Raw genomic sequence first — 27374 nt, 5'->3', positions numbered from 1 at the left:
ATCATCATTTTTAAGTTCAACGACGTCAAGTTATAATTATATTTCAAAAATTTTAATAGATGGTGCCCCGGTTACCCCTTTTTTTAAAATTTATCCTACTAGATCCGCATATGTTTTTGTTCTTTGTTGTATGAATATCTGTCTTTAAATTGACAATGAAACCACACCATCTTTTAAAATTGTATATGATGGTCCTACAAAAATGTCGAAAATGCGTAAATTTCATTTTTTTCTAGCTTCTCTCATGCGATATATAGCGGTACCTTTTTGGTCACTATTTATGTGTTGCGTTTAAACATAACTTGTAACACTTAATAGTGACTGAACAGGTAAAACAAATACTTCTCAAGAAACAGAAAAAAGAAAACTACTTGGAACGGCACCAGGCTATGTATTGGTATTGTATGAATAAAAACATGGATTGGAACACTATAGACGATGTGTTAGTTGTACTTCATATATCAATTATAGATAACGCCTCTTTTTTTAATTTTGGCTTTTTCATGCATTTTTTGTACACATTTTTACAACACAAAAGGCTAAACTAACTTTGTGAAAGTTATAATCAATGTTAAGTGTTTCATTCGCCAAAAATCTCGTGCTTTTCTGCGATAAAAATCTCGCGCAATTTTGTGAATGAAAGGGGAAAGTAGATCCTTACGCGTTGCATTCGCGCATGTCATTTGCGTACTAACCCAATAGTTTTTATATCGCGACCAGTCCACTGATACAGACATTATCATCGAGTACACATCAAAGGAAAAATGTACAAATTACCGATAATAGGTCATTGTCAGTAAAATCTAAACTTTTTTGTATCATGATGAGAAACGTGGACAGGTCAAGGTTCCACCGAGTCCTTCCCAGCCCAGTTTTTGGTCGAGTACAAAAAAGTTTATATTTAAATGACATTGACCTAATACTGTTTTTATACTGCAACTTTTAATTAATTAGAACACTAATTAAAACATTGATATATAGCTTTTTTAAATGGTAACACAAATGTCAAACTTATTTTCATTTTGCCCCAGACGACCCCTGATTGTGGAGAAAGTGTTCCATAATGACATTGACATTATACAAATATAGCTAATTTGTTAATGTAAGTTTAGGTAATGAATTCAACTATATAGTTGCATCATTAGTAAGATTTAATCATTCAGCATTAAATCAATTTAATAAATTGAGAATATCGTGTGCTAAACTAGAGTTAACTTTTCTTTAATTTTGACGGACTTAAGCGTCTTTTGTTAACCTACATTTTTCATTAGCGGTTTTCCCGCTTTTATTTGGTATAAAATTGCATGCTTTTCGTGATTTGTTCATTGCGTGATTTGAACTCTGAAGGAACACAAAAAGGACAGGTAGATTCGGACATAAGATAAGTACATAATGTTTTATTGATAGTTAGATTAGTTACTGCAATTGTATTTTCCGAATTATTATTATTTCTGTAATTTGTAAAAGAAATTATTTGATTTTAAATGAAAGTTATTTCTTGCAAAAAGTTCGATTCATTAATTCAAAATTTCTTTCACTTGAATAGCATATTACACGGAACAAACTATATTTTAATAATAATAGTTATGTTATAGTGTGCACACTTATATTTCATTGACTAGCATTAAAATTAAATGCTTTACTACAGGTGATATATTTTGTTTTAAATGTATTAGCGATACACTTTGAACAGGTAATTACAATGTATGTTGTGTATGCCGTGTTATCATTAACATGACCGGAAAAGTTTAATTTTATTAAACGTTACATGATTTATACATGTGTGTTTAATTTGCGGAAACATAGTTTAATTAAGTTAAGCTTGGTAATAGAAGCTATCAAACGTTTTTAAAACGATGTTTATTTTGTTAAGAAAGCACACATCGTAGCTGTTTTGAGTTATGTTTTTATAATCAACTTCATTTGTTTTGATGCAAAAAAAAATAAAAAATGTATCAAAAGTTCAGTTAAGACTACGCAGTGTAAACATTTTGGTATTTCAATTTATTTAAAATTGAGTAATTTATCATATGTTAAATTCATACATGTTTAAATATGATCTGGACTTTAAAGACTTGATGTATGTATCTTATCTGTATTTATGATTATAATAGTTATAACAATGCCAAGAGGTAGAGGTAGACGTCGCCGACAGGACCAGGTTAGAGGTCCGGAGCTTCGGGTTAGGAGGGCTCCCAGGGAAGTACAACAGCCACAACCAGTTGTGAGAAATGTGGGAAGGCTTCCGCCAGCTGATGTAGAGCAAGAAGCATATATAGAAAGAAGACTGCGGGTTGATGAACCCGAATTAGTTGCCATGCGACCTGTTGACATTTGAGTGAATGAGCCGCAATTAGCTGCATTAGGTGAGGTAAATGAAGTTTATGATGAACCTCTACTGTTACCTGGCTTTAATGAAGTTGACATATTTATTAGCCATAAACTTAAGGACAAAATTTGGAATTTTGAATACATTGATTTGTCTCTTATGCACCGTAAGAATTTTAACAGCCAAACAAATAATGAAAACACAATTGGCATCAATGAGGGTATGCTAGTTATTCAAAACAAAGTTAAAAAAACCCATACTGTTAGTTCTGTTGAAGATTGGACTGATTCATTTATTGCCTATGCCCAGGTCCTTATCGAAAGGTATCCTGGAAAGGCAAGTGAACTTTTTTCGTATATGTCCATAATAAGGGGTGCAGCAGCTGATCATTCTTTTGAAAAATGCTATTCTTATGACCAACAATTCCGTTTAAGGGTATCAAGGGATCATACAAAGACATGGTCATCCATAGATGGTTTTTTGTGGTTACGTATTTTAACTGCCAGTACTCCAAAACAACAACACGCTGATGTTAGTAATAAATGCTACGATTTTAATTTTAAAGGTTTTTGCAATAAACGCAATTGCCAATACAGACATGCATGTCTCAAATGTAGTTTAGATCACTCTTCCTTGAGATGTCGTCGATTTATGGACAATGAAATTGATAATGATCCATCTAGGTATAATAGGAATGACATTGCACCTTTCCTTAACAACTCTGCTAATAGACAAAACCCAAAAGGAAGTTTTAACAAAAAGATAATTTACATATAATGTAAATGAACTCTTTTCTAATGCTGATTTACATTTGTATGCTGACAGTGCAGGTGGTTTTTTCTTGGGTTGTGCAGTTTATTTAAATGGGTCATGATCATTTTCAAAATAGCCATATAATTGGGACAAAGTTTTATTAGTTGACATCACTTATTTAAAAATAATACCTATGCTTTAGTCATCTTTTTATGCATTTAAATGAATTTCATTGTGGTAATTTGGCTATTGTTGCAATTTGAAATATAAAAATTATAAGCTTCAAACAGCATGTAACTTCGTATGTGCTGCAATTTTACGTGCGAGTGAACTTGCCACTCCATCACATGTTGAACATAGGCGAGATATATATATTGATCATGTAAAGTCAGCTTTTTATTACTATAGTTTTTTTCTGAACTGATAAAAAAAGGGAGATCCATTACTTTAAAGTTTGTTGATAAAAATAAACAAATGAGATTTGTCCTCTACATTTACGTAATTTGATAACTTTTTTGCAAATAAGACCTGGAAATAATGGTTCGCTTTTATACCATAATAATGGGAAATCCTTTATAAGAGTTCAGTTTCAAATTGGTTTGAACATAGGACTCCGGTCAAGCGAATAAATGTTGAGTTGTACACGTTGCTTATATTTGTATTGTTGTATAGTATGGTTGTTATACTACCTTGAACTGTTGTATAGTATGGTTGATATACTACGTTGAACTGTTGTTTAGTATGGTTGATATACTACGTTGAACTGTTGTATAGTATGGTTGATATACAACGTTGAACTGTTGTATAGTATGGTTGATATAATACGTTGAACTGTGGTATAGTATAGTTCATAAACATGTACTACGTTGAACTGTTGTAAGTATGGTTGATCTACTACGTTCAATTGATATGGTTGAATTTAAAAACCTATGTAATTTCAGAGTTTGTTTAAGTGTGAATTTTTTGTCATGGATTGATAAATTTTGTTTGGCGATGCTCACAAACGGAGTTTGCTAGCATTTGGCTGAATTTATCACAGTTGGCGTCTGGTAGCCCAGTTGCCATTTGGAGAAAACATATGATGGTTGCCCTTCAATGTTTTTATCTTGGACATTAATGAGAAATTGTCGATGAATGCAAATTCGTTGGCCGGTTGATACATAGTTGAACTGTCCTAATAAATCCATGACAAAAAATTGCCAAAATTCAAACTTACTATTTGTTGTTTTTTATTATGATCATATATTAGTTAGTCTTACAATTTGTTCACATTTGTATAACGAAGGTAATCTGGAGTCGTTGGAAATATTGCGAGGGATTTCAACAAATTTGGGTTATCTTTTATCTGGTATATCGTATTCCTAAATTGACTTCTGTTGGTTTCTTTCGAATATTTAATAATAAGATTTAATCATTCAGCATTAAATCAATTTAATAAATTGAGAATATCGTCTGCTAAACTAGAGTTAATTTTTCTTTAATTTTGACGGACTTAAGCGTCTTTTGTTAACCTACATTTTTCATAAGCGGTTTTCCCGCTTTTATTTGGTATAAAATTGCATGCTTTTCGTGATTTGTTCATTGCGTGATTTGAACTCTAAAGGAACACAAAAACTCACCCTATCCCTCCCTTTAGAATATTTTTTCCGCTGTTTGTTGTATATTTTCAGATATTGCCAAAAGAAGCGTCATGGATTGGACAGAATGTTTACTGAATACATAGTTTTACTGAAGGGCTGAATTTATCACAGTTGGCGTCTGGTAGCCAAGTTGCCATTTGGAGAAAACATATGATGGTTGCCCTTCAATGTTTTTATCTTGGACATTAATGAGAAATTGTCGATGAATGCAAATTTGTTGGCCGGTTGATACATAGTTGAACTGTCCTAATAAATCCATGAAAAAAAATTGCCAAAAATTCAAACTTACTATTTGTTGTTTTTTATTATGATCATATATTAGTTTGTCTTACACTTTGTTCACATTTGTATAACGAAGGTAATCTGGAGTCGTTGGAAATATTGCGAGGGATTTCAACGAATTTGGGTTATCTTTTATCTGGTATATCGTATTCCTAAATTGACTTCTGTTGGTTTCTTTCGAATATTTAATAATTATATATATATATAAGCAATTACCAAAACATAAGGCGGTTTAAAAAAAGGGGGGAGGGGGGTTCTTCTTTCATTTGAAACAATTGGTTGATTTGATAGGGAATCACTTAATCGTGACTGGAATGCCCCCCCCCGTTTTTAGGTCAGTCCGCCACTGCAAAGGTATCAGGAAAATGAATATGCAATTCTATCATAGTCTAACTTCCAGGCTCATATTGAACATACATAACCTCATTATCAAAAATGTGGTTCATTCTCATTAATAGATCGACACAAGAGTCACCAACCTTAAATAAAACTGTAAATCAACGTTATATTTTCAACTTAATTAAACAACGTTGATATCTTTAACCAACATTCAACGTTGATTAAACGATGTAATTTCAACGTTTATTTGGTCGACGTTGATACAACGTTGTATTTACGTTGATCAACGTTACAACTAAATTTCAACATATTTTTGACGTTGGTTCAACGTTGAGTTGCTGCTGGGTACCGTGTGTATCGTTTGTCTCTATTTTTTTTTTAAAACTTTTGGCATAAAGAGTTGACATACTAATACTCGCTTAAAAAGAAATTAATTAAGAAGGGCTAACGATTATGATTAATTGTTGGTCTCCAAATATTTTCAATTTCAATCAAACCAATGTATCTAAGATATCAATCAGTACACATTCAAGCCTATAAAGTCTAGTTATTTCAAACCTTGGCAATTGCAATATTTAGTTATTTTGTAGACGTATTTGTTTTATTATTTCAATCATCCATGCGTTTGATAGAGCAGTACAATCATTCATAACTAAATAAACAGATACATAATTGAATAGTAAACATAATAGAACACACCAAAAAAACCTGTCAAATTTAGTACAATATAACTTTTTTCTGGTTTATGAATATCGCTTTCTGGGGAAAGGGAGACAACTACATCAATGAAAAAGCTTTTGTTATTAATTGTTAAAATTTAGTAAGTTACACACATTACGTAATCCATGATATGTCCTCTCTTCATTGAGCAAAGTTTGCAACATACAATTTCCTTTTAATAAAAAAATATTATCTGCACATTCTAATTAATTTATCATCCGAGGACTAATGATTACGGGTGCTTAATTCTGCATCGTTTTATGAACTGCTAGTTTTATGTTTATACTGACAATAATAAACTGTATCTATACTATAGGGATTAAGATATCGAGTATACAGCATAAACTATTGGACATTTAGGATGTTTGCCCCTTCTTATGGTGTTTACATATCTCAGTCGATACGTTATGCTCATACATGTTCATACTTTAAAGACTTCATATGCATGAGTGTGTTCCTAACGCAGAAACTACTCTAACAAAATTATTAACTGCTATTTTATCAGCAATGAAAGACGGGCTTCAAAGTTATTGTGAAACTACCTATTCCAAAGGTGGCGTGAATCAGATGTGGATACTTAAAAATTCCAAAGATCTTTAAGAGTACATACAATCTAACTCTCTTTCGTCTTGTAATAGTTTTAAAACATTGACTTTTCTACACTTTATACAAGTATTCAACATTCCAAACTAAAAGACAAATTGAAAGAGTTGGTATTGCTTTGTTTCATAAAAAATTATGGCCAACGAAGATACAAATATCTTGTTTTAGGAAGGGATAAATCCTACTTTGTAAAGGATTACTCTGATTCAAACAAAAAATTCTCTGAAACTGACATTATCAAGATGACTGATTTCTTGATTGACAACATATTTGGTACGTTCGGAGGACGTGTTTTTCAACAGACTATCGGCATTCCAATGGGAACGAATTGTGCCCCTCTTCTTGTTTCTTTATTATTATGAGGCTGACTTCATACAGGAACTTCTGAGGAAGAAAGATAAGAAGTCAGCAATATCCTTTAACTCTTAGATAAGAGATAAAGGATACAACAGATACAGTTAAGTCGGCCTCAAATCTTGACTTACATCTAGAAATTGACAATGAGGGTCGATTGAAAACAAAGCTTTACGACAAACGAGATGATTTCAGCTTTCCAGTTGTGAACTTTCCATGTCTAAGTAGCAACATTCCAGCAGCACCTGCATACGGTGTATATATCTCCCAATTGATACGATATTCTCGTGCTTGAATTTCCTATCATAATTATCTTGATAGAGGATTGTTGCTCGCAAGGAAGCTATGAAATCAAGAGTTCCAAATATGCAATAAAGATATTATTACGTTTAAAAAAAAATTGAAAAAAATAGATCTATGTAAACAAATCACAAAAGTTTAATGAAAATTTCTCAAAGCACTTTAAACGTATCGTCAAAAAAACAGGAATACTCACATATTTTTATGAATTAAATCCCATAACTCAGAAGTGTAAAATCTCATATCTATGAAAATTCAAAGGGAGCCTCTTTTTAATTAATAAACCCGATTGGAGCTAAGATCAATATATATAAGCAATTCACCGAAGTTTTGTTCAAATTGGATGAAGCATTTTTTGAGTTCATGCATGGCAGGCATGTTGACTACTGACAGACGTACAGACACAAACAACAGTATACCATAATACATCCCGTAAACAAGCGTATAAAAAAGTAGGATCAGGGACAGTTCTAAAACTTGCAAGGACTCATTCTTTAGCTTTTTTTAAATTATAAACATGAAGCTTGTATTCGTATTAATATTCATGTCATGCTTACATTACATAACAAGTATCACTATGATCAATAAACAACAATAACAATCACACACACTGTATTTCAAGAATTTGTTTTGACTATTTGCGGACCAATTGATTTTAAAAGTTTTTTTCTGTTGTTTTTTCTTATAAATTTAAATACGCTTAACACTCTATGGTCTGCGTATAGTAAAAAATAGCATAAGAACCAAAGAGCTTTGACTGCACTGCTTATTGAAACAATGCATTTTCAAAAAGATTAATGCTGAAGCAAGAAAATCCTACATATAAATGTAGGAAGATATGGTACATGTATGAGACAACTCAGTTACTCTTCATCCAAATAACAATTTATAAAAGTAAACCATTATAGGCCAAGGTACTGCCTTCAATACGGAGCCTTGTCTCACACCGAAACAACAATCTATATAGGGCCCCAAAAGTTACTAGTGTTATTGCATGTGGAATGTACTGCAGTTTTCTCTTTTGGGATCATTTTTTCTGTGTAATGTGCAATCTGTGCATCTGAAATTAATATCATTCCACAACAGCAAAATGACATATTATCTTAGGAGTACACCCTCATTTAGGGATACCATCATTAGGAGGTTGTTTCCAACCTGATCTATGTTTGACCCTCCCCCTTTTTAGTTCAAGTTTAATTTCCCTTATTTTCAATGTACAGGAATCGGAGGACTATTACTACCATGGATACAAAAAGTTGTAAGCCAAGTCTTCATATCTTTTTGTTTCATATCGTAAGAAATAAATACAAGCAACGATTGAAGGCAATCACGTATGCGTCTTTTCACAGTTGAATCTTTTCGCCTTTCGGATCCTGTAACGCACAAACCACTGGACATGGAATAATTGTGCTTCAAAACTGTACGCGTCAAATTATAATATATATAAGCAAACAATTCATAAACATTATACTTACTTTGCACTACGCAGAACAACTGATATCTTAAAATATATGTTTCACACGTGGGAGAAGTATTGTTGTTGTATAATGGCGCGAAAGGTTGCCAACGCATGCGCAACTTGATCAAATTTCCGGTGCGCTGAATGGAAATATTTGACCGCGAATATTTAAAAAGTTATATTTCAATAAATTGTGTTTAATCGTATCAAATACGGATGTAGTAATTCAATAAGGCAACAACCATTTGATTTTCTGGGTGGTGAGGGCTATGTATTTTTTACGGGAAAAGTTTGTTTCCAGTTTTTCGAGAAAAAACATGTTTGTTTCACCCTCAGCTGCCACAATATGTAATGTTAAAATTGAAAACAAAATGGTTTTCAACATGTTGACAAAAAATAGATTGTTTTTGCCAAAGGCAAAAAAATAATGTTTTTCCGAGATAAAAATCCATACCCTGAAAAATCAAATGGTCGCTTGCTAGGGAGAAGAAAATCAGGTAGGTGTTCTGTGTCCATCAATGACTATTAATACATTAATCTGCAAGTTGTTCATAATATATATATATAAAATTGGGAATTGAAATGGGGAATGTGTCAAAGAGACAACAACCCGACTATAGAAAAAAACCAGCAGAAGGTCACCAACAGTTCTTCAATGTAGCGAGAAATTCCCGTACCCGGAGGCGTCCTTCAGCTGGCAAAGTTCCACCGAGTCCTTCCCAGCCCAGTTTTTGGTCTAGTACAAAAAAGTTTATATTTTAATGACATTGACCTTATACTGTTTTTATAACTTTTAATTAATTAGAATAATAATTAATACATTGATATATAGTTTTTTAAATGGTAACACAAATGTCAAACTTATTTTCATTTTACCTTAGACGACCCCTGATTGTGGAGAAAGTGTTCCATAATGAAATTGACATTATACAAATATAGCTAATTTGTTAATGTAAATTTAGGTAATGAATACAACTATATATAGTTTCATAAATAGTTATATATATATTTATAAGCAATTACCAAAACATAAGGCGGTTTAAAAAAGGGGGAGGGGTGTTCTTCTTTCATTGGAAACAATTGGTTGATTTGATAGGGAATCACTTAAGCGTGACTGGAATGCTCCCCCTTTTTAAGGTCAGTCAGCGGGCTCCTCTTTACAAACATTTCTGGATCCGCCACTGCAAAGGTATCAGGAAAATGAATTCTCAATTCTATCATAGTCTAACTTTCAGGCTCATATTGAATATACATAACCTCATTATCAAACATTTGGTTCATTCTCATTAATAGATCGACACAAGAGTCACCAACCTTAAAAAAAAACCAGTAAATCAACGTTATATTTTCAACTTAATTAAAACGTTGAAAACACCAACCTACATTTAATGTTGATTCAAAGTTGACAATACAACGTTGATATATTTAACCAACATTCAACGTTGATTAAACGATGTAGTTTCAACGTTTATTTGGTCGACGTTGATACAACGTTGTATTTACGTTGATCAACGTTACAACTAAATTTCAACATATTTTTAACGTTGGTTCAACGTTGAGTGCCTGCTGGGTACCGTCTGTATCTTTTGTCTCTATTTTTTTTTTAACCTTTGGCATGAAGAGTTGACATACTAATACTCGCTTAAAAAGAAATTAATTAAAAAGTGCTAACGATGATGATTAATTGTTGGTCTCCAAAATATTGTCAATTTTAATTTCAATCAAATCAATGTATCTAAGATATCAATCAGTACACATTCAATTTTATAAAGTCTAGGTATTTCGAACCTTGGCACCTGCAATATTAAGTTTCTTTGTAGACATATTTGTTTTATTATTTCAATCATAATGCCTTTGATAGAGCAGTGCAATCATTAATAACTAAATAAACAGATTCATAATTGAATAGTAAACATAATAGAACTACAAAAAAACGTCAAATTTAGTACAATATAATTATTTTTTTCTGGTTTATGAATATAGCTTTCTGGGGAAAGGGAGACAACTACAGCAATGAAATAGCTTTTGTTATTAACTGTTAAATTAAGTAAGTTGCACACATTAATAAATCTGTAAAATTTCCTCTCTTTTTATCAGAGGTCAAATGAATAACGTGCTTAACTCTGCATCTTTTTATGAACTGCTAGTTTTATGTTTACACTGACAATAATAAGATTTAACTTAACTATAGTAATTAAGATATACGAGTATATAGTATAAACTATAAGACATTTATGATGTTTACCCCTTCGTATTATGTCTACATATCTCAGTTGATACGTCATGCTGGTACATGTTCACATTGTACGAACTTTTTATACATGAGTGTGCTCCTTACGCAGAAACTGCTCTAACAAAGTTAGTTGACTCTCCCACTGGCATCTTTCGTCCTCTCTCTTTGATGTGGAGGAAAGATTAAAAATGACACTCCGTTAATTTTATGGACACAATACGGATTGGTTGATTCATACGATGCATCTGTGTCTAAACTAATCAAGGACAGGTTTTCCACGTTTTAGAGTATGGTTTACGTCGTCTTGCCTTTTAAAGTACCGAGCGTTACGTTGTATATCCTTTTAAGTACCGAGCGTAACCTATTCCCGAATATGACTGTTTTATAGAGTAATAATTCACATTGTCTCAGTTTTTGTTTATCCAGCGTTCATGTATTAAATTACAAAGTTTTATTTGTTGTTCTGATTGGATATTGTATTGTGTCTTATCGTTTGTAGTTGTGTTTCTATCTTTTATTTTCTGTTCGTATGTAAAATTAAAGATAATAAATCACCCAGTTTATTTGTATGATTTTAGTTTAAAGCAACTATGTGCACAGGATTTATTTGGTTTACACAGTTTGGTTTAGTAGAAAGGCCGACATAGTTAATTGCACTATTACTAACAAAATACTATATCAACATTCTTGTAATTGTAAAATAATCAAATAACATGATTATAAATATAACCTTGCTTTATAATAATTGTTTTGAAATTAACCTGGAACGTTATGTTTTGTGGCGTTGTTCCATTCATGTCACAGACACACACACTTCGTAATTCTATTAAGCTGTTTTGTGAACTGTCCTTAATTATTTAATTATTTGTAGTTATTCTGTGAGTAACATGTTGAAATGTACTTATGTACTATTTATTTATGTATTTCTTTGTTTTTGTTGTTTCTGCATTTATTTGTACTCTGTGCCCGTCATGGAATGTTATCATTTATGCGGTATATTTAACATTGACATCAAGTGCGGAGGTTTAGCTAGCCACAAAACAAGGTTTAGCTGACCATTTTTTCTTAAAATGTCCTGTACCAAGTCAGGAATATGGCAGTTGTTATCTAATAGTTCGTTTCTATGAATGTTGCATTGTTGTTTGCTTCTTGTTGCAATTCGGTGTTCTCTTATTGCGTTGTCTTGCTCTTTTTGTTGATGTGTTTCCCTCAGTTTTTGTTAGTAGCCCTTCCTTTTTATTTTGGAATATTTATGAACAATTCATGAACAAAGTATTTTAAAACTTGTAAAACTGTAACTCAGAGGGTAAGAGTTCAAATTCAAACAATCAACAGGTTGAATAAACTATTATGAGACTTTAAATTAAAAAACATGATAAATCTATCTTGCCTTATAAATATATATTAAATCACCTTATTAGTGACTGTGTTTATAATAACTCAGCTATACAAGTAACTTGTTGAATTGAAAAACATATCACAGAGAATAAATCATTCGATAAGACCTTTGCTAATACTAGAAGGTACACAAACTTTAACGATTGAAATTCTAAATGACAACAAAAGGATGTACATATTTTTTTTTTGAATTCTTTATTGAATGTGAACAAAAAATATCAAGGCAGATTAATAACTGAATACTTAGCAACATATGTAGACTACATGGTAATTTAGAGTTACTTCACTTATAACATAACGTACAACTAACTAAATAGATGCCATTTTATTAATTCAAATAGACAATATATAAATCTATAAAGTGTTTAAGATAAACCAAACATACTTTAACGTCATAAACGGTCAATAAAGAGTTATTGTCAAGAAATTATTAGCTACAATCTTCATTATTATGTAAAACAAAGTATATTTCTCGTTTCTCGTTTTTTTATATAGATTAGACCGTTAGTTTTCCTGTTTGAAAGGTTTTACACTAATAATTTTGGGGCCCTTTATAGCTTGTTGTTCGGTGTGAGCAGAGGATCCGTGTTGAAGGCCGTACATTGACCTTCAATGGTTTAATTTTTTTAAATTGTTATTTAGATGGAGAGTTGTCTCATTGGCTCTCACACCACATCTTCCTATATCTATATAACACGGATAAGAATCTGCTCAATGTGAAAGGTCACACAAGGCTTTTGCTTTTATTATAATTAATATGTGTGTCCTAGCTGGATGTTGTCTAGTTCCTACACAATGTATGTGCCCGTATAACTTGTGCCTTGGGAAGGGGTATCTCTATGAAATATATATGAGTAACGCTTTCAAGTTAAAAAAAAGGTTGAATGGTCAAAATGACCCAGCCTTTTAACTGATTATTCAAGTATTAAAACATATTATTAGAATTTATTATTGTGCTCGTCTACAAAATGAATGCCAACTAAGTTTTGCACCAGAACCTTAAACTAAACATGTTAATGGTCAGAACAAGCTTTGGAATATGCGTAAAGAATACCAGAAATCATCGCCTGCCCACATAAACGATTATTCAATTGAAGGTACGATTTAAGTTCTCATTGTATCAACTATGAACGTACCTTGAAATGCAACAATATTTATGTCCGAGGAACGACTGGTATAAGGACAATTATTGTTCGCAGATAAGGTCATATTTTAAATGTAAACAAGCATAAGACAAATTCCCTTTGCTACCCTTTTTCCAATCTCAAGATTTTTACCCCAATGAAGCAGGATTTAGTTCAACGGAATTAATAATTAACCAGTAATACATGAATTGCGTTCATTGAAATGACAAACATAACTACAAACAAGAAAAACACCTAACAAAATATAATATATTAACACCGTAGATTCAGCCAAAGCTATATAACATTACAAAACAGCTTAGTGGCAGAGTAAATACCAACAGTACTCACATCAAAGATAAAGATGGTCAGACAATATGCAAATTTGAGAAACAACTGGAAAGATGGAAAGAGCATTTTGAAGAGGTATTGAATAGGCCTGAACCAGAAATCTCAGTTGACAGGACAGAGGAAGCTCCACCACCAATAGAAATAGAAATGGGACCCATAACAGATGATGAGATCAAAGCAGCCATTAAAAAACTTAAAAACAACAAAGCTCCTGGGGTAGATGGCATACCAGCAGAAGTACTAAAATCAGACATAAATCTCAACGTGAACATCCTACGTGATTTGCTGAATGAAATATGGGAAAAAGAAATACTACCTACCCAGTGGAAAGATGGTATCATCATAAAACTACCAAAGAAAGGTAACCTTACAGATTGTAACAACTGGCGTGGAATTACTTTACTATCAGTGCCTGGTAAGATACTTTGTAGAATAATTTTAGAACGAATCAAAGACAAAATCGATACCATTCTACGGGAAGAACAAAGTGGATTTAGAACAAACCGTGCATGTATAGATAACATCCTCATACTGAGAAATATTATAGAACAGGCACTAGAATGGAGGTCACCCATATATATAAATTATGTGGATTTCGAAAAAGCCTTTGATAGCGTCCATAGAGAGTCACTCTGGTACATCATGAGTATGTATGGAATTCCACAAAAAATAATTAACATCATTATGGAAATGTATGATGGTTTTAGATGTGCAGTCAGACATGATGGAAAACTATCAGATTGGTTTTTAATAACATCTGGAGTAAGACAGGGATGCATAATATCTCCTTTTCTCTTTATATTGGTGGTTGACTGGGTAATGAAGAAGACAACAACTGAAAATCATGGTATACAGTGGGGACTAACAACATTTTTGGAGGACATGGACTTTGCTGATGATATCAGCCTCTTTTCTCATACACATGAACACATGCAGAAAAAGACAGATAAAGTAACATCAGAGGCAGCAAAAGTAGGACTGAAGATAAATGCAAAGAAAACTAAGGTGATGAAGATAGGTACAAAGAACAATAAAGCAATAACAGTGAATGGAAAAGAACTGGAACAAGTAAACTCATTTAATTATCTTGGTAGTAGAGTAAATGCAGAAGGAAATATTGAAGAAGAAGTTAACATCCGTATTGGCAAAGCAGCTTCTGCATTCAAAAACCTGAATAACATATGGAAAAACAACAAAATATCCAGAAAGACAAAGATCAGATTGTATGTGAGCAATGTAAGATCAGCTCTGTTGTACGGTTCAGAAACATGGAAAACAACCAAAAAAGTAGAAAGTCGAATTAGAGGATTCGAAGGACGCTGTTTGAGACGAATAATTAACATCAGATGGCCAAGTGTAATTTCAAACAGTGAACTATCAGAAAGAACAGGTGTGAAGAATATAGTGAATGAAATCATGAGAAGGCGGTGGAAATATATTGGACATATACTGCGAATGGATAACAACCGGCATGTGAAAAAGGTATTGACATGGACACCGCAAGGGAAAAGAAAGCCTGGAAGACCGAAAGGCACATGGAGGAGAGATATAGCAGCAGAGATAAAAAGACATGGATACACCTGGAAACAAATAGAAAGAATCGCGAAAGATAGAACGAGTTGGAGGTCCCTTGTTGATGCCTTATGTGTTCAAGAACATGAAGAGGATTAAGTAAGTAAGTAAGATTCAGCCAGTGATACATCTTTACCAAAAATGACAAAAATTACAGATATGGAAAGAATATTATCCCGTTTGCCTATATTGACAACATTTTGGTCCATGTAACTTGTAATTAAGGTATCATCTCCCAGGGTATCAGAAGACCAGAAGTTAGCACTTCAATATTGACAAACAATATCATTGTTATATTTATAAAGAAACTGTTTGGCAAACATGCTCTTCATCTTCGTACCTTATGTGGAATTATATTATGTTAATGTAATGTCACTGAAAGTCCATTGTAGAATAAACGCGTGTTTGGCGTATATAATTATTAGCTTGATATCTTTGATGAGTTATCTTCGATTACAAGTTTTACCACTACATCTTAATTAGATATATGTGACGAATAAACAGCTAGCAACTTAAACAACAACATTCCTACAAATACAAACTAAGCATATATCCTTAATAGGCCATATTATCAACAATCAACAAATTATAAAACAAAAGTAAAAAATACTACAGTTTTCGACATGCAGAATTTGTAGCCACTCTGAACACGTAATTCGACTTGTCAAACCTAAATTCTGTCATAAAACAAATTCTACTATCACCCTACGATAAGAAACATTTGCTTAAAACCACAATGTTGTCAATGTTATGAAAATACAAATAAAAGTCCACCTCATTATTTGACTTCCTTTTACTGACTCAAGTCGATAGAGATATTGTCATATCATTATGCCACTTGTAAAAACAATTAGCTGCAAAACATACACACTATGTTACTGCAAAATGAATTTTAAAAAATGAAATACAAACTAAACTACTACAAAAGAAAATAGTTCATATCTAAATACCTCCTTTGTATTATAAATGATATACAAATTGCAAATGTTATTGAATCGTTTTTTAAGAATACCAAGCATTCTATGAATGGGGTATGTCTTTTTGGGGATTCATTACATCAGTCGGTTACCAATTTTCCTTTATTTTGCGTGTCGGGAAAATCAATAATTCATAAGAAAATGTAAACAACAGCTTTTAAAAGATTCCTTTGAAGTCAATATTGTAACAATAAAATTATCAACCCTCGGAACAACAATTGTGTCTGCAACCACGAAAAATGATATCAATGAAGCTGGTTAAATTTCTAGCATGCTTCTTAAACGGTCGACCTTTTGTCTTGTTCTTTAGTCTGGTTTTCATTTTCTATCAAATGTGTTGTCTGCAATAAATAAAATGTTAATTAAAAATATGAAAATATATGCGCAAGCTTTTATCCTGAGACTTGGATTTTTTATTGGAAGATCAAAATCAGTATATCTAAATAATCTATCGTCTTTGGTCTTCTAGAATTTTCAATAGTGTCTGACGAAACTCCGACCTGTATGAAAATAGCAAAAGGTCGGTCGGAAGAGGTACTCGGATGTTTCCCATAGCAAGGCCGACAATTAAATCCAAATTCAACAAATTTGTTGTCAAACTCCAGCATACTGATCATTGGTTCCATGATGTAGCATGTTTTATTTTTTGGGTAATTCTTTTTTTTTTAACTACATAATAATTTTATTCATCAAATATTGCTTGTTACATAAACCATCAAGATTCCAAGCTTCTCTTGACGTACCCTGTTACAATCCACTGACTACCCAGGGAATAATCAGCTGATTAAATAATTGACATACATTTTGTTCACAAAACTCTATATTAACAATATAAAAATTATTCATTGATTATGTTTCTTTTAATTGAAAGCAACATTGGACTTATTGTCTTATGTCCATTAATATTGGTATCTACTCTCTTGGTGTATTCATTTGGGTAATTCTTAATAAAAATATGCCGATTTATATCATAAAACAATAAATTTATTTCGTATGGTTCTATTTGAATAAAAGCATGCATTGTTGAATATTTTCTTACATATATACATATATATATATATAGATATGTTGTAAGAGTTATAAAAGACACATTTTGCGTAAGATTCTGATCATGGTCATAAATGATAGAATTATATCTCAATCATATTGTGCATATTGTTTTTGTAAAATGCATTTCGTTTAATAGATTTGTCATTATTTCATTCGCAATACAACACAAATAATCATAAACGTCTCCTTTAATTCTCTCCACCCACACAAAACTATCAAAAGACAATCTATCATTTCTGCCCCAAAATCATTTTTAGAAATCTTTTCAGCGTTTATTTTTATTGAAACGAAATAGGCGAAACCATGATATTCGTGTAAACAAAACCTTACCTGGTCACCATTCTCCTCATCTGGTTTTTGTTTTTTCTGTGTCGACTTGTCTGGAAAAAAACGAAAAAAATAGTGTGAAACATATTAGATACAACCACTATATACACGCTATATAACCTTTGGTTTAATTTCTGATGTTATACATATCTGAAATAGTCCGATTATTTATCAATAAAATTATCACGAATTTTGTTAAGATTTTTTCTTTTCACAAATATTTCAATAATATCAATATTGATTAAACACGTTTTATTTTAATACTTTGTCTTCAATTTCATCAATAAAATTCTTTATAGAATAAGCACACAACGTCAAAGAGTATCCATCTGCAGTGCTGTTTTTTTTTCAAAGTACGAAAAATAGAAAGTTTGGCTAAGTATCCGTCTAAGTTTGCTAATATTAGAAGGTACACAAACTTTAACGATTGAAATCCTAAATGACAACAAAGGGATTTTGATATATTTTTTTTTAATTCTTTATTAAATGTGAACATTATAACATTGTGGTTCTTATGCGTGTTACTTTGTTTTACATAATAATGAAAAATGTAGCAAATAATTACTTGACAATAAACCCTTTATAACGTTAAAGTATTTTTGGTTTATCTTAAACACTTGATAGATTTATATATTGTTTATTGTAATTAATAAGATGGCATCTATTCAGTTAGATGTTATAAGTGAAGTAACTCTAAATTACCATGTAGTCTACATATGTTGCTAAGTATTCAGTTATTGCCCTGCCTTGAAATTGATTATTTAAAAAGTGAGAATTCGAATATAGTGTTCCAAGTCTTTTATGTAATTTTTTAGTAAAAACAACAAACAACAGAACTGTGTCAATTGGACATGCTTTGATACTATATAACTGCCCTTAAATTTTACTTGATAACATTTTTGTTTGCTTTTGAGATTCCGTATATCGTCAGGTTTTTGGAATTCAAAAGGGGACTCAATGTGCATCAGTTATGTGGACCTGTTACCCCAGGAATAGATTACCTTAGCCGTATTTGGCACAACTTTTTGGAATTTTGGGTCCTCAATGCTCTTCAACTTTGTATTTATTTGGCTTTTTGAACTATTTTGATCTGAGCGTCACTGATGAATCTTATGTAGACGAAACGCGCGTCTGGCGTATAAAATTATAATCCTGGTACTTTTGATAACTATTTACACCACTGGGTCGATGCCACTGCTGGTGGACGTTTCGTCCCCGAGGGTATCACCAGCCCAGTAGTCAGCACTTCGGTGTTGACATGAATATCAATTATATGGTCATTTGTATAAATTTTCTGTTTACAAAACTAAGGATTTTCTTACCCCAGGAGTAGATTACCTTAGCCGTATTTGGCACAACTTTTTGGAATTTTGGGTCCTCAATGCTCTTCAACTTTGTATTTATTTGGCTTTTTGACCTATTTTGATCTGAGCGTCACTGATGAGTCTTATGTAGACGAAACGCGCGTCTGGCGTATAAAATTATAATCCTGGTACTTTCTGTATTGTCATGAGTTACAGTTTATGACTAAAATCAAAAAAGACCCAGTATGTACACTAAAGAGATTTATCCTCTTTAAACTTTAAATAAAGCTAAACTATCCTTTCCTGGATCTGGATATCTATATCATTAACGGAAAGCTTAATACCAAAATTTATGATTAAAGATATGTTTTTTCATTTCCTATTGTTAATTATCCATTTGTAGATGATGACGTTCTCTTGTCACCATCTTATGGTGTTTATATATCTCAACTATGTAACAACGTATTGGATTTAGCGAAAGAAATCTATGTATTACTGAAAACATATTACACCAGGGTTTTTCCATATCACAAACTAGTCAAAAATTTACTAAATTTTATCATCGGTACAAGGACATCATTCGTAAATATAATTCAACATGCAGCAGATTATACGTTAGGTATTTCACATCTAATATATTATGATAATATTCTTTATAAAGGCACAATCATCTCAAAACAAAACCTTTCAACAGGGATATAGTTACGATACTGTTTTCAGGTCAGTGAAAGATGGCATATTTTGGATTTATATGGTCTTTGCATCAGAAATAAACACATTTATTCTAAAACCGGTTGTTGGCATGATACGGGTTATGTTCTTCTCATATATTTTATGATGATTGATACTAAAACCCTAACGGGAGGGATTGTGCTTGATATTCATATGATGAAGACATAATCTTTCAATCAGTTTAATTGAGGTCTTCAGGCCAGCTGAGGAACGTCTCCGGGTACAGGATTTTCTCGCTGTATTGAAGATCCATTGGTTGCTTTCTGCTGTTTTTCACTCTTTGGTGGGGTTGTTGTGTCTTTGACGCATTCCCCATTTCCATTCTCCATTTGATTGACCATTTTAGATATACTACCAGCCAGTCAATATTTTTCTTGAATTACCTTCACCAGTAATGCTAAACACAAACATTTGAAAGACAAGGATGAAGATGCATCTATACACGACAGGTGCTGTTTGGTAAAAGAAAAACGAGAAAGTATAGTAATATTCAATGAGATCAACTGTAGCTGATGGAGTTTTATTTGAAGCTCTGTCTACAAACTAGTATAAAGAAGTATACCTGTGGCTACCGTTTCACTCTTATTTAAGTTTTTTGTTTCTGGCTCTGTTTCCGTATCAGTTTTTCCTGAGAAGAAAAAATATATGAATTACTTGAAGTATTCATTACAGCTTGCAGCTATCTTTCAAAAAATATATGTCATATTAAATAATTGAAGTTTCTTGACAAAAAAATCACTAGCGTGTTCATTCATTTTAGCCTTCATTAGGCAACTGTTTAACAAATTTGAGGACCCTGATGCTGGTGACGATACAATAGTAACAAGGGTTGATCAATCTAGCGTGTTCATGTAGTTCTGTCTTATGTCTGTTATATTTAATTTGTTTCCCTCAGTTTTTGTTTGTAACCCGGGTTTGTTTTATTCTTAATCGATTTATGAATTTCCAACAGCGGTATACTAATGTTGCCTTTATTTAAGAGCTTCTTTTGCCGGTCATTTCATTTCTTCTAGACGTGCATTTTATTAAATGGAAAGACTAAAACTTTTCATCTACTTTATTTTACTTTTTTACTGTTTGCTCGCTCGGGCCGATCTTTAATGCAGTGTCTTTCTTAACGGACTCTTCCACAAATGAATTTAACCGTCTGTTCGATTTTATAACTGTCATTCGGTATATGGAGAAAGAATACCTAACGGTGGTAAAGCATTGCGATCGGATCGTGAAAGAAATTTATTGTAATTCTACTTTAAAATTTGCAAAAAATATACTATGTTTTCGAAACGCGTAGAAAATCGGAAAAAATAAATGTCTGTAAAAATGATTTTCTCAATAATACTGTGCAATAAGATAAAGAAGCTATATAGTTCTTCAAGAGAAAAGTTATGGGATTCATTTTGAACTTACAATATATAATGATATATTTTAACTTGAATTTATCGCAAAAGAATACCTAACGGTGGTAAAGCATTGCGATCTGATCGTGAAAGCAATTTATTGTAATTCTACTTCAAAATTTGCAAAAAATATACTATGTTTTCGAAACGCGTAGAAAATCGGAAAAAATAAATGTCTGTAATAATGATTTTCTAAATAATACTGTGCAATAAGATAAAGAAGCTTTATAGTACTTCAAGAGAAAAGTTATGAGATTCATTTTGAACCTACAATATATAATGATATATTTTAATTTGAATAGTGTGTCAGATAGTACAATAAAGTTTTTGTTCTTCCTTTAAACCGTTCTTTTAGTTTTTGAAAACATCGAAGTCTGTTGATTTTTCAGCTAGTGGTTGTGGTATTATAAGATAATTCTATCCAATGGCAGTAAACAATAAAAGCCTTATTAACCAACAAAAGAGAACTAGAATGAGTCCCGCAAATCTAGTATTTTCTATAACAATTAGAACATTAAAATATTCTATACACAATCTTTCGCGATTCGAAAAAAAAATCCGTTTTTTGTAAATATTTCATTTTGTTTTTTGCAAAATGTCTGATTTGGCTAACACAAATTAACTTTTAAAGAACCATATATATATTATAGTTATTCGAAGTATGAACATTTTTTGTTTGTTTACATATTTATTGTCATTGAAATTTCGAGGAGCAATCTGCCTTTAACAGTTTTGTAAAAACGGTGTACTTTTAACTTTGAGTTTTCTCAGATAATGATCCTAGTTTTGAAGCATTTTGACAGATAGTTTTATTTTTTTGTAAATTTGTCCGTATAATTCATTAAAAAAGATAGGAATTTGACCTCGAGTATGTCTTCTCGATAAGATTTCATTCACGATCCTATACCAAACCTTTCACGATCCAAACGCAATACTTGACCACTGTTAAGTATTCTTTCACGATAATTTTTCTCGATTTCTCGAATGACACCCGTGGATTAACTTTTCCTTGCAAGTAATATATACAGTATAGTTCACAAGTATCGAAAAGATGATGTGGTAAGATTGCAAATGAGACAACTCTCCAAAAGAAACCAAATGACATAGAAATTAATAACTATAGGTCACCGTAGGGCCTTGAACAACGCGCAAAGCCCATACCGCATAGTCAGCTATAAAAAGCCCAGAAATAACAACTGTAAAAAAATTCAAACGAGAAAACTAACGGCCTAATTTTTGAACAAAAAATGAACGACAGACGTGGCCGGGTACTTGTATGTCCCAACAACAAAAAGACGGATCTGAGAGTACTCGCAGTTACTGACAGCTAGTTCAAAGCCACTAACCGCTAATAAAAAGAATCATGCATCTAAGACTAAATTATCAATCAGTACACATCCAACATCCAATGGATTTAGTGTAAACACATCATAAACAGAAAAACATGACCTTGTGGTTTCTTTTTGAAAATAATATATGTTAAATTGTTGCCAAAAACATATTTTGGGGTTAATTTTTAGGTGTAATACCACCAATCATGGTACGTCGAATCCGGTTGCATACGTATATAGGTCGAAAAAAATATTCCCTTGAATTTGACAGTTGTAGATAATTAATCCTACATTTTATTGCAATAACAAATTTCTTGATCATAAACATATATCTTGGGTATTTTAAAGCATTTATTTTGGGTTTCTATAAAATATTTTGAAAACTTGAGGTTACATGGTTACCAATGCTTGTACACAGGTTAAATACGGGGGACATTTTGATTGGTTAACTTCCAATGAGTTTTTTTTTTATATGCACTGAAATATTATGTGAATTTTTTCTATTGTACTAGACAGGTTAAACTTCACTCATGCCAAGCATTTCTTTATTTGAAACAAAGATAAATTTAGCACAATTGTTTAAAAAAATGCAAATTTAACAAAGACTAATAGGGGAACATTAATGGTGGTATTACACCTTCATCATCAATTGTATTATTGGCTTTCATATTGTTGCCTCAGCATAACAGTATCGAACCAGCATTGCGACCGTCCAAGAGCAACACTCTGTCCAAGGTCAAAGAGAAAAGAAGTAATAGAATTTAATTCAATAATAATTAAATTCAGTTAGTGTAAACTACGAAAATCCACCTTTTGTACATTTATCGATTTTAAGAAGGCGTATGATACGATTAAAAGGACATTGTTATGGAAAAAACTCACATCTCTGGGGGTTGATGTAAAAATGTGTATGGCTATTAAGTCCCTTTATAATGGGGTCGGGTGCTCGATCAGAGTCAATAGCTTCAATACAGATTGGTTTACTGTGAACTGTGGTTTAAAACAAGGTTGTCCACTTTCTCCTTTATTATTTAACATTTTTATAAATGAATTAGCTGTATACTTAAAGTCATTTGATTTTGGTGTTGACATTGGGGGAGAAAAAGTATGTACATTTTGTATTTTATTGTATGCTGATGATATCGTACTGTTAGCAAATACTGAGAATGAGTTACAAAACCTCTTAGATGAGTTATATCATTGGTGTACTGACAATACAATGACTATTAATTCATGTAAGAGTAATGTTGTCCATTTCAGATCGACCTCATTTGAACGATCAAGTCAAGTCTTTAAGTTTGGGGATATGAATATTGCTACTAGCAGCGAATATGCTTATCTAGGCCTTGTTTTAAATGAGTTTCTAGACTTTAGTATTACTGCAAAAGCAGTTGCTAGGTCAGCAAACAGAGCTCTAGGTCTGGTTATAGCTAAGTGTAAAGCTATTGGTGGCATGTCATATGACGTCTATAAAAAACTATTTGATGCACTTGTAAGTCCTATTGTTGAGTATGGTGCCGCGATTTGGGGATGCAAGAATTTCTCATTTATTAATGCGATTCAAATGAGAGCGTGTAGGTTCTTCCTTAGTGTTGGTAAATATACACCTAATCCAGCTAATATGGGAGACATGGGGTTGATTCCAATTTACCATACTCAATGGAAAATAATTGCAAGACACTGGCACAGATTAGTAAATATGGAGCCAGATCGTATTAATAGGAAAATATTCATATGGGCAGATGAGGTCAGTCTGAAACATAGAATTGTGAAAAATTGGAATTTCATTGTTAAAAAACATTTCACGGAACTTGAATTGGTTGACTTTTGTAATACAAACACTAATATTAATAAAAATATGTTTATTGATACAGTCATGTCAAGAATGTTTGATATTTATATTGAAGAATGGAAAAGTATTGTTAGTTCATCCTCTTCCAGACGGGGAAATGGGCATAATAAATTGAGAACCTATAATATTTTTAAGCAGGAGTATGTTGTAGAATACTACTGCAAACTGTTAATGCCTTTTTGTGAAAGAAGCGCCTTTGCAAAATTTAGATGTGGGGTGGCTCCTATTAAACTGGAAACTGGGAGGTATGAAAATTTGCCGCTGGAAGAGAGATGTTGTTTTAATTGTTTTAATACTGTCGAAGATGAATATCATGTTATTTTACATTGTCCTGTTTATAATGATCTAAGACAAGTGCTTTTTACTGAGTCTCTTAAAATTGATGAACATTTTAATAGTTTTACAGATTGTCAGAAAATGGTATTTTTATTTTCGAATCAAGATATTATAAGATTATGTCTCAAAACCTGTAATTTTATTCTTAAACGACGCCGAGAAGTTTTATATTGTAAATAATAATTAAATACTTTTGTTGTATAATTTTACCATTTAGGTTTAATATTTATTATGTACATATACATATTCTTTTAAGTGATTATCGTCTCTCATAAATCTGTACAGATTGGCTTATGTATACAAAACGTATCCTTTATAAATGTATCGTGTAATTTTATACATAAGGTGAGACGTAAATAAAATATTGAATTGAAATGATTGAATTGTAATAATATAACTTGGTATGCCTATTAATAATTTAAATTGACGGTGTGTTCGATTCATTTTATACTGGTCACTTTCATATGCTAATTAGTTTAGCCCGCGAAATGTTAGTCCGTGCAATTTACCTCGTGTGGTTTGGTCATTTGGATTCAAACCTTACACGGAGCTTGACCAAAGCTATAGAATTTAAAACACAGAAGAAAAGATGAGCCTTCCTTTTTAGTTTTAGAATTAAGCAACATTTTATATAAAAAAAAATTAGCTCAACAATTTAAACTGTTAATCTTGTTTTTCTTTGTTAAATGCTTTAAATAGTCGTTAATTTTTTTTGGGGTGTTATAACTGAATTAAAATTTTATCATTGCGTAAATTGTCAATCTTTTCTTGGATATTATTTTATATTTCTATTTGTAAATTTAGTAGATGCTTATACTTATAGTGCGAGTTGTTATATCTAATTGTTTAACTGTCTTAATACGCTAATGAACATTTACCATGTCATTTATCCAAATCCAAATCTTGCAGTGCGAAGTAACCGGTGAGAAAGCCACATGTTAATTTCAACATAAATGTATATATAAATTCTTTTAGTCCTCAATATGCATGAAATAGGTGCCACTGGACATAAAGATACAATCTATGAATCATACTTTTTGTAAACTTTTGCGAGTCATCAAGGATGTTAGTTGATTATTTTTATAGTCAATGGGAAAAATTGAATTATTTGTATTTCTATATTGATTCAATTGTTTAATTAAGGGGTGTAATATTGACAAATGATATTATATTTAACTAATGCATTGACTAACAATGTAATTATTTGTTTAAGCCAGTATGCCGAGAGGAAAAGGGAAGAGGGTGCTGCCAAACCGTGCTATACGTAGGCAAAATCAAGTACAGCTACCGGTTAACAGAAGGCTTCGCCCAAGGAGAGCCAAAATGTAGCCATTCCACAACAGCCGTTAATGCCACCACAACAGCCGTTAATACCACCACAACAGCCGTTAATACCACCACAACAGCCGTGAATACTACCACAACTGCCATTAATACCACCACAACTACCATTAATACCACCAGAACAGCCATTAATGCCACCACATCAGTTATTGCCACCACATCAGTTATTACAACCACAGCAGTTATTACCACAACAGCCGTTTGTACCACAACAGCCAATTCTACCACCACAATTGATTGGAACTTCAAACGTCCCTCAGCAGCCCGCTAAACAACAAGTTCCTGATCAGGGATGTGTACATTCAGGGCAAAAAGTCGAAAAGACTTCAATTCTATTCAAATAAATTGTCGAAATGCGCATCTGGTGCAAGAAAATTGGTACCGTTAATTTTATTACTACCACTGGGTCGATGCTTCTGCTGGTGGACTATTAGTCCCCGAGGGTATCACCAGCCCAGTAGCCAGTACTTCGGTACTGGCATGAAAATACGGATTTTTCGTGTTATTAAAATTTGCTGTTACAAAATATTAGAAATTATTTTAAATTAAGGAATGTATTTCCCTCATGCAAAGCTCTGATTCCTTTCACGGATTTGGCTATACTTTTTGGACCTTTTGGATTATAGCTCTTCATCTTTTATATAAGCTTTGGATTTCAAATATTTTGGCCACGAGCATCACTGAAGAGACATGTATTGTCGAAATGCGCATCTGGTGCAAGAAAATTGGTACTGTTAATTTTATTACTACCACTGGGTCGATGCCCTTGCTGGTGGACTATTAGTCCCCGAGGGTATCACCAGCCCAGTAGCCAGTACTTCGGTACTGGCATGAAAATACGGATTTTTTGTGTTATCAAAATTTGCTGTTACAAAATATTAGAAATTATTTTAAATTAAGGAATGTATCTCCCTCATGCAAAGCTCTGATTCCTTTCACGGATTTGGAGATACTTTTTGGACCTTTTGGATTATAGCTCGTCATCTTTTATATAAGCTTTGGATTTCAAATATTTTGGCCACGAGCATCACTGAAGAGACATGTCTTGTCTGCTCATCTGGTGCAAGAAAATTGGTACCGTTAATTTTATTATAGTCGCAACAATAGTTTTGATATCTACCGTCCTACAAAAGAACTATTTTGAAAGACCCCATACAAATTATGTCTTTATATTCACCTTTTACACAGTCAGTCGATTATCTAAAGGAAAGTTTAAAATGATAAAGACTTTTATTATACTAATTTCATAATAACTATCCATGTTTAT

The 27374-nt window shown here is 32.2% G+C and overlaps 1 long non-coding RNA gene across 1 annotated transcript; it reads left to right on the top strand.

Moving 5' to 3' along the window:
• The first annotated feature begins 1220 nt into the window (after positions 1 to 1220).
• LOC139528652 (uncharacterized) lies at positions 1221 to 5010 on the top strand. Its single transcript, XR_011665657.1, has 2 exons — positions 1221 to 2371; positions 4753 to 5010. It is a non-coding gene; the product is annotated as an uncharacterized lncRNA (long non-coding RNA).
• The last annotated feature ends 22364 nt before the right edge of the window (positions 5011 to 27374 follow it).

Source organism: Mytilus edulis, chromosome 6 (assembly GCF_963676685.1).
Source record: "Mytilus edulis chromosome 6, xbMytEdul2.2, whole genome shotgun sequence".
Classification (NCBI taxonomy): domain Eukaryota; kingdom Metazoa; phylum Mollusca; class Bivalvia; order Mytilida; family Mytilidae; genus Mytilus; species Mytilus edulis.
This window is presented reverse-complemented; position numbering and strand designations above follow the sequence as displayed.